Below are 9,378 nucleotides of genomic sequence, written 5' to 3' on the forward strand. Positions count from 1 at the left end.
ATCCTCATACTCAAATTAGTTCGGCGATTTACCGGTGCTTGCTTATAAAGAGTAGTTATGCTAGCACGAGCATTACAAACTTGATGTACCAAGTAATGTACCTAGAAGTGAGATTATATTCACACACCCCAAATTACTTCTCCCACAAATTTTTACCTTTTTAATATTTTCTACACACCACTAACACTTGATAGAAAAATATTAAAAAATTAAAAGGGTGTGAAAGAAGTAATTTGGGGTGTGTGAATATAATCTCCCTACCTAGAATCGCACTAACAAAATTATGTGAGCAAATGGAGATCACACTACTATGCAAGTTAGGCTTTCCATGTCGAACATGCATAAATATGTGCAAGAATATATCTAACAAATTAATGGAGTACGCATAAGCATATTAAACAAAAAAAATTAGCTTTGCCTAGTACAAAATCATTTAAGCATGTTGTCATAGATTTCTTGAATTAGGATAATGGGATGATTTCCTAATATTGTCGCAGTGAGCAATAAGTGGAGTCATTTAAAGTAACAAATATTTTCTGTGAGGAAAGCCAATATGCTTGTGCAGTGTTCCATAACAAGCTAACAACATATAGCAAACATATATATAACAGTTTAAAATAGCATGGCAAGGTAATTAATTAATCTTAGATGAGATGAGAGAAAATCATATCTTACTCAACCAACTTGTATGGTGGAAAGTAGTAGGCAGAGGTTCTAGTAGTGTTGGCCTGGACTCTAGCAATGGTGCAAGAAACGTCGAGCATAGGTAGTGGCATGGTGGTGTTGATGTCTCAAAAAGAAACTCGAAGCATGTGAATGAAAATGACATAGGAAACGAGGATGATGGTGTCCTCGAATCTTGCTGCGGAAAATTGAACTGAGCATGATGAATCTTTTTTCTTTTCTTTACAGGTATAAAGCCTCCAAGTCGTTGGATATGCAATTGAGTATGGGAACTTGCTTTAGAGTTTTTCAGCATCTAAGTGCCATGAGTTCCGAAGCCACTAAAAAGACATGTCACGAAATTCGTTTTGTTGTAAGGTAGACATCTAAAACATAAGCCTATAAAAAGGATAAGTAATCTTTATGCATAGTTGCTTGAAAGAAAATATAGGCAAAATAAAATTTGAGAGAAAAATCTTATCTTTCAATTTTTTTTTTGGTAGCTTCTGCACCAAAAGTCTGTGAAGGTAGGGAGCTTGCTGGTTCTTGCAATTTGTTAGTGGAATGGTGCTTTCCATCACCTCAATACAAAGCATATTTGTTTTTCCTATGCCCATAGGGGCTTCCATGTGAAATTTTGTTTTGCTTGAGAATGAGCTTCTACTACAGCAAAAAGGGAAACTAATAAGCAATGTTTGTGTATAATTATTTTGACCAAGAAATGACCAAAATCAAACTGAAGAAAGGAAGTTCTTATCTTTAGTTTCCTTGGCAGCTCGTGCATCACAAGTTTGTGCAGGCGAGGAGCCACTGCAAGAGTAATGGCCTAATCTCTAGTGAAGTGGCGATTTATGTTGAGAGCTTTTGTGTCAAAGGTTGTGATGGGCTTGTGTTGTAAATGAGTTAGCAAGGACTAGGCCCAAAGCATCCTGAAGGAAAATCAAGTCCTAGGAATGCTTTGTTCTTCTCCTAGCAGTTCCTAGATGCTTGGTCTGGTGTTACGTTGAGTGCTTCCAGTGTTGATGAGATGTTTCCTTAGGTGCTAATGAAGTGTTTCCCTTTGCACTAATGAGTGTTTCCTTATATGCTGATGAAGAGTTTCTTTGGGTGCTGACGGAGTGCTTCCCTGGGCACTGACGTAGCGTTTTCCCTTTGCATTGACGAGTGTTTTCCCTTGGCGTTAATGGAGTATTTCCTTTGGTGTTGATACAATGTTTTCCTCAACGTTGGCCAATGCTTCCTTAGGCATTGATGGGTGTTTCTTACGCTGATTCTGGAGGCTTTGAGGTGTATTTGTTAAACTAACAAACACTAGAAATGAATGAGTAATCACAATAAGTTATGGCTTGCATGAATGATGCATGGTGTGGAAGCTAAAAGCCCACTAGTTTGGCACAAGAGAGGTTGTTCTTGGCTGTGTGGTTTCAAAGTAGCTAATCTAGGGTTTCTAATGGTTTGGTGGTTTTGTAAGAGGTAAGGAAGATTATTAGAAAGCTCGGGATGAAAGAAAAGCTTATCTCTAAAGAACTATGGTTTCCTGCACTTAGAGAAAGCTTGCTCTGCATGGTGCATTCTTGCCTCACGTGGTTCTCTCTCTCTCTCTCTCTCTCTCTCTCCTTTACAACGTACTAATGCATTGTATTTATAAAAGAAGGGATCCTTTTACTCTCTAACTGGAGAATCTTTTGGTTTCTACTCCTCTTCTAAATTAGCTAAATCTTCCTTCATCTTTTAATGGTTGTAGCAACAAGTTTCCTTTTTAGTATAACACTACTAAGGCTAGGAGCCTTGTGAAGCATGTTTGAGCACCCTGCCCAACCTGGAAGTCCCACAGCAGTCGTCCATCTTTAGTAACGCTCCTCCTTACTTTTTCTCTTCTTTTTCCTATGTGAGCTTGGAATTGAAGGATTCTTTCTACACAATAAAAAGGGTGCGCGACTTTAAATAAGCATGTGATTTGGTTAGCACGGTTTTAGGTCTTGGTTGCTTCTTAAGTATTCTAGTTGGTTTGCAAGGGAAAGGGTAAGGTTAAAGTTGTCCTCTCTCAAGCCCTCCCATGTGAAGCCAAAATTATGGGCTTGGACTTTTGGTGCTCCTAAGTAGCCCAAAAGTCTTCCATAATTCTTATTCCTCGTAGACCCAGTGAACTTTCGTAACCATCACGAACCACTAGGCAAGGCCCATTAAGTGGCTTGGGCTTATTTAAGCATGGCATGACTCGTATCATAATATTAATTTATTAATATTATAATACGGTTCAACATGATAAATATGCGTGATTTGCATGGGCTTGGCGTCAAATAAGCTATTATTTTATTGACATAGCATGACTGTAAATTTGCATAGTCTTCATTTCGTGCTTTGTGCATGAATTTAAGCTTGGCTTGTGACGCTTCCACAGTTATTGAGCTTTGAGACATGATTGGGCTTGTAGGTGCCATTTTTGGACCCCAACAGGTAGATTTATAGACTTCTTGTACCTTTTTATATTAGGATGAACGACAACTTTACGCAGTTACGTTGTTTCATTAGTAACTGTCTATTACAGTGCAATATTTCATTTGAATTCAAATTAATAATCTGAAAATAAAAATAAAGATGGAATTGAATCAATTCCGAGACCCCAAGGCCAAGCCCATGTCTCGATTAATTTAATAAAAAGTAGTCAAAATTTTCCCGGTTCGAACCCGAGCTCAAACATTTCTATTATTTATTTTTCCTCCTTCTAGCGCCCTTTTCCTAAGTTTTTCGAACCCGGTTGGGCCTTGTCTTATATTTTGACAATATATATATATATATAACAACAACAACAACAAAGCCTTTTCCCACTAAGTGGGGTCGGCTATATGAATCCTAGAACGCCATTGCGCTCATTTGTGTCATGTCCTCCGTTAGATCCAAGTACTCAAGTCTTTTCTTAGAGTCTCTTCCAAAGTTTTCCTAGGTCTTCCTCTACTCCTTCAGCCCCGAACCTCTGTCCCGTAGTCACATTTTCGAACCGGAGCGTCAGTAGGCCTTCTTTGCACATGTCCAACCACCGGAACCGATTTTCTCTCATATTTCCTTCAATTTTGTCTACAACTACTTTACCTCGGATATCCTAATTCCCAATCTTATCCTTTCTCGTGTGCCCATACATCCCACGAAGCATCCTCATCTCCGCTACACCCATTTTGTGTACGTTGATGCTTCACCGCCCAACATTCTGTGCCATACAACATCGCTGGCCTTATTGCCGTCCTATAAAATTTTCCCTTGAGCTTCAGTGGCCTACGACGGTCACACAACACGCCGGATGCACTCTTACACTTCATCCATCCAGCTTGTATTCTATGGTTGAGATCTCCATCTAATTCTCCGTTCTCTTGCAAGATAGATCCTAGGTAGCGAAAACGGTCACTTTTTGTGATCTTCGCTAGATTGCTCCGGTCATTAGTGTGGATAAGTATATAAATGGATAGAGATAGGAAAGCAAACACAAGATGTACGTGGTTCACCCAGATTGGCTACTTCCACGGAATAGAAGAGTTCTCATTAATTGTGAAGGGTTTACACAAGTACATAGGTTCAAGCTCTCCTTTAGTGAGTACAAGTGAATGATTTAGTACAAATGACATTAGGAAATATTATGGGAGAATGATCTCGTAGCCACGAAACTTCTAAGTACCGGAGTGTGGTATCGTCTTGACTTGCCTTATCTGTCTCATAGGTAGATGTGGCATCTTCTCTGGAAGTATTCTTCCTCCATCCAGGGGTGGTATCTGTAACTGGTGGAGATGCACAAGGTAATGTATCAATTTCACTTGAAGCTTACTTGTAGTTTCATGCTTGGTCAAGCGAGATACAAACCATGTAGTAGGAGTCCCACAAGTCGCCGAGCTGGGGGATCTGCTGAAAGAGGTGACAGACAAGGTAAGCAATCAGAGCTCCGGCTGATTGTTCACATTCTCCCTATCTTGCAGGCAGCATGAAGGATAAAGAGAAGAAAAATGAGGAGAGATGATATGGGATACTTTTGCTTTTGAAGAAGTAACTTTCCACAGGCTTATTCTTGAACTGGGCTGGAGGGTTTTCTGGTTTCCTCCAGAGTATAAGGCCGACTGAAGAATTTGAGGGTCAAAACAAGTCCATCAAATCTAGAGTACGTTCGACCCTGCTGATATGGGATACTTTTGCTTTTGATAGAGTAGTGGATGTATCGGCACATGTGCTGTTACGCTTGTCTCCACATGCTTCCTTGTATCCTTCTCACTTGCCCTATCTGTTCCTCAAGCAGATGCGGTATCTTCCCTGGAAGCATAAGATGTTGAAGATGAGTACTCGAGAGCAATGCCAGGTAAGTAATCAGGTAAGGGGTTCCAGGCAGTCAGTTCCTGGCTGGAAGCTTGATTCCAAGTGCTGACTGATTGCTCTCTTTCTCCTTGTCTTGCAGGTAAGAACAAGGCCAAAGGAAAAGACAGGGAAAAAGCATGATATGGGATACTCTTGCTTTTAACCCTGATGATATGAGATATTCTTGCTCTAGTATAGCTTGTTTACAGAGGTATTATCGGGGGGAAAGAAAGCTGAATATTTCGAAAGGCTTTGTTGGGAGTGCCCTCTCAGATAAGAGAAAGGGTTGAGCATTTTTGCAGGTCTGCCTGTCCGTTAGGGATGGAAGTCGACATATATAGGAGTCTCCCTAACATCAAGTAATAATGCTATTCCTTTACCCTGCTTGGTTATAGCACGGTAGTGGGAGCTGCCAGCTTCACATGTTTTAACTCTGTCAGAGCACTTTGAAAAAGTGGTTTGTGGTATCTGGAAAGCTGATGTTGCGTGTGAAGATTACAGACCTGTCGGAGGTCTGGCTCTCGAGATTCGGAAAACGATGCCTCTTAGATTTTTGAGAAAGCAATCCTGCTGGGGGTCTGGCTCTCGAGATTCGGAGAGCGGTATCTCTTCAATTTTTGAGAAAGTAATCATGTTGGGAGTCTGGCTCTCGAGATTCGGAGGGCCGTGCCTCTTCGATTTTGGAGCAAACAATCTTGTTGGGAGTGTTTTCTCGAATGTGAGTAAAGGTTGGGCATGTTTGCTAGTCTACCTTGCCATGAAGCACAAAGGTTGACACACAGGGACTTTCCAATTATCCAGCAGTGGTACTGTTCCTTTACCCTCTCTTCGATTTTTGAGAAAGTAATCATGTTGGGAGTCTGGCTCTCGAGATTCGGAGGGCGGTGCCTCTTCGATTTTGGAGCAAGCAATCTTGTTAGGAGTGTTTTCTCGAATGTGAGTAAAGGTTGGGCATGTTTGCTAGTCTACCTTGCCACGAAGCACAGAGGTTGACACACCGGGACTTTCCAATTATCCAGCAGTGGTACTGTTCCTTTACCCTTGTGGGTAATAATATAGTAGCTAGACCTTCAAAATTTATGTGTCTAAACTTTGTTAGTGTTGTTTCTTTGTAATTCTTTTACCCTTCTTGGTCAGAGCGATGTAGTGGGAGCTGCAAGCTTCACGTGTCTCAACTTTGTCAGAGAACTTTGGCAAAGTTATCTGTGGTACCCATGAGCTACTGTTGCGTGTGGGAAGTGGGTGATTGAACAGTACGATTCATGTGCTTTCTACTTCGCCAGAAATCTTCAACAGAATGCCCATAATTTCCGCAAAGCTGAGTGTGCGTGTGACAGGTGCTGACAAGGCTGGAAAAGTAGGTGCCTCTTCGATTTCTGAAATCGGCCCTCGTGGTCTCTGAGCAGCCCAACTTTTGAGAAAGCAAGCCTCTTCGATTTCTGAGATCGGCCTTTGTGGTCTTTGAGCAGCCCAGCTTTTGAGAAAGCAAACACCTCTTCGATTTCTGAGATCGACCCTCGTGGTCTCTGAGTAGCCCAGCTTTTGAGAAAGCAAACGCCTCTTCGATTTCTGAGCAGGCGCCTCTTCGATTTCTGAAGCTTCGTCGAGTGCAGATTTTTATAGGGGCTGACATTAAGTTCCAAAGCACACTTGAATATCCACTAGTAGAAGCTCCATTCTTGCACTTCTAAGATCTTGATTTGTCCGACCTCTTCTCTCTTCAACACCTTTGAAAATGTCTGGCCCCTCCGACCGTCGTTTTGACTTGAACCTTGTTGAAGAGGCAGCCCCGCCTTCTCCAGACAACATATGGCTCCCATCCTTCGTCTCCCCTACTGGTCCTCTTACCGTTGGGGATTCCGTGATGAAGAATGATATGACCGCTGCGGTAGTGGCCAGGAACCTTCTCACTCCCAAAGATAACAGACTACTTTCCAAACGGTCTGATGAGTTGTCTGTTAAGGATTCTCTGGCTCTCAGTGTTCAGTGTGCAGGTTCAGTGTCTAATATGGCCCAACGCCTATTTGCTCGAACCCGCCAAGTTGAATCATTGGCGGCTGAAGTGATGAGTCTCAAACAGGAGATTAGAGGGCTCAAGCATGAGAATAAATAGTTGCACTGGCTCGCACATGACTATGCTACAAACATGAAGAGGAAGCTTGACCAGATGAAGGAATCTGATGGTCAGGTTTTACTTGATCATCAGAGATTTGTGGGTTTGTTCCAAAGGCATTTATTGCCTTCGTCTTCTGGGGCTGTACCGCGTAATGAGGCTCCAAATGATCAATCTCTGATGCCTCCTCCTTCTAGGGTTTTGTCCAGTACTGAGGCTCCGAATGATCCCCCTCCGGTGCCTTCTCTTTCTGGGGCTCTACCGACTGCTGAGACTTCTCCTAAGCAACCTTTGTGAAGGCTCCCTCTTGTTTGTTTATTTTGACTCAAGTATATGTACATATTTGTAACTTATCGGGGATATCAATAAATAAGTTTTCCTTCATTTCAACGTATTGTGTTAAATACACCAAAGCCTTCTTCGCTAAGTTCTTTGAATTTTCTTTTGTTGAAGCTTGTATGTTGAAGCTTTGTGAGTGGAGCATATAGGTTGAGGTAGTGTTCCCTTAATTTCCCGAGTGAGGAAAACTTCTCGGTTGGAGACTTGGAAAATCCAAGTCACTGAGTGGGATCGGCTATATGAATCTTAGAACGCCATTGTGTTCTGTCCTGTGTCATGTCCTCCGTTAGATCCAAGTACTCTAAGTCTTTTCTTAGGGTCTCTTCCAAAGTTTTCCTAGGTCTTCCTCTGCCCCTTCGGCCCTGAACCTCTGTCCCATAGTCGCATCTTCTAATCGGAGCGTCAGTAGGCCTTCTTTGCACATGTCCAAACCACCGTAACCGATTTTCTCTCATCTTTCCTTCAATTTCGGCTACTCCTACTTTACCCCGGATATCCTCATTCCTAATCTTATCCTTTCTCGTGTGCCCACACATCCAACGAAGCATCCTCATCTCCGCTACACCCATTTTGTGTACGTGTTGATGCTTCACCGCCCAACATTCTGTGCCATACAGCATCGCCGGCCTTATTGCCGTCCTATAAAATTTTCCCTTGAGCTTCAGTGGCATACGGCGGTCACACAACACGCCGGATGCACTCTTCCACTTCATCCATCCAGCTTGTATTCTATGGTTGAGATCTCCATCTAATTCTCCGTTCTTTTGCAAGATAGATCCTAGGTAACGAAAACGGTCGCTCTTTGGTATTTCTTGATCTCCGATCCTCACCCCTAACTCGTTTTGGCCTCCATTTGCACTGAACTTGCACTCCATATATTCTGTCTTTGATCGGCTTAGGCGAAGACCTTTAGATTCCAACACTTCTCTCCAAAGGTTAAGCTTTGCATTTACCCCTTCCTGAGTTTCATCTATCAACACTATATATATATATATATATATATATTTATTTATTTATTTATAGGATGCATCCTATCTAATCCATACCAAAACTCATTTAATTCGTGGGCGTGCGGTTCGACTTCTCTCCCTCATGAGAGACTTTCTCTCTATCTGGGAGTCTCTTCTTACCAGTTGTGTGGGTGTATCTAATTTCGATAAATTCTGAAGCCGCTGACCTTAGCTATGGCTAGGGTTGGTGGCAGTCCCTTTCTCCTGTCCTTTGTCTCCTTTTTTCTTCTCTAATGTTGCTTTTTCACCCTGCTCCCCACCTCGATTTGGCTTGTCTGTCACACCACAACGGCGTCTGTCATCTTCGACCATCTCTACTTCGATCTGCAGTCACTATTTATTGTGATTTGTTGCGGCTCATCGAGAACGTGTGTAGAGCTCCGGTGTTCCCACCGGCTTGGGTGTTCACAACACCACCATTTTCTCTCTAGCTGCTGCCTTTGTCGGCAGCATTACACGTGTACTGCCATGGGCTTCTTTCACTTAGTGACTGGTTTTTTCCTTTGTGGCTACGTTCGAAAAGTTGCTTGAGGGTGGTTGATGCAATTGGCGATGCGTTTGTCAGTTGGAGGCCTGTGATCTTGCAAATCTTATTGGTGCACTATAGCAGAGGTGGTGGAAGTAGACATCTATGGTTTCTTTTGCTAGTTTTTGGTTTGGGCCTGAATTCGTATTTAGGCTCCTTGTTTTTTAACTTTGCTGGTCCAATTTTGCTTGTACTTATTTGTCTTTGGACCGTTGTTGTGTAAATTTGGATTGTTGGTAATGGAAATTTACCTTTGTTCCAAAAAGAAAAAAAAAACTCATTTAATCCGTACTTAATCTAATTTAGTAAGCCTAATGTTGTAAGAGTTGTAAATTAAATATTCAAAAATAGCTATTTAGTACTACGGTCTAGTTGTATTTCTCTTCACTCATAAG

At 42.0% G+C, this 9,378-nt stretch overlaps 1 long non-coding RNA gene across 2 annotated transcripts; it reads left to right on the forward strand.

Annotated features, from left to right (window-relative positions):
- Positions 1 to 4,370: 4,370 nt before the first annotated feature.
- On the forward strand, positions 4,371 to 5,499 carry LOC139191059 (uncharacterized). Of its 2 annotated transcripts, XR_011575190.1 has the most exons (4): positions 4,371 to 4,448; positions 4,626 to 4,808; positions 4,940 to 4,999; positions 5,096 to 5,499. It is a non-coding gene; the product is annotated as an uncharacterized lncRNA (long non-coding RNA). The 2 variants fall into 2 exon arrangements; XR_011575189.1 differs by lacking the exon at positions 4,371 to 4,448 and having other exon boundaries at positions 4,506 to 4,808.
- The last annotated feature ends 3,879 nt before the right edge of the window (positions 5,500 to 9,378 follow it).

Source organism: Malus domestica, chromosome 14 (assembly GCF_042453785.1).
Source record: "Malus domestica chromosome 14, GDT2T_hap1".
Lineage (NCBI taxonomy): Eukaryota > Viridiplantae > Streptophyta > Magnoliopsida > Rosales > Rosaceae > Malus > Malus domestica.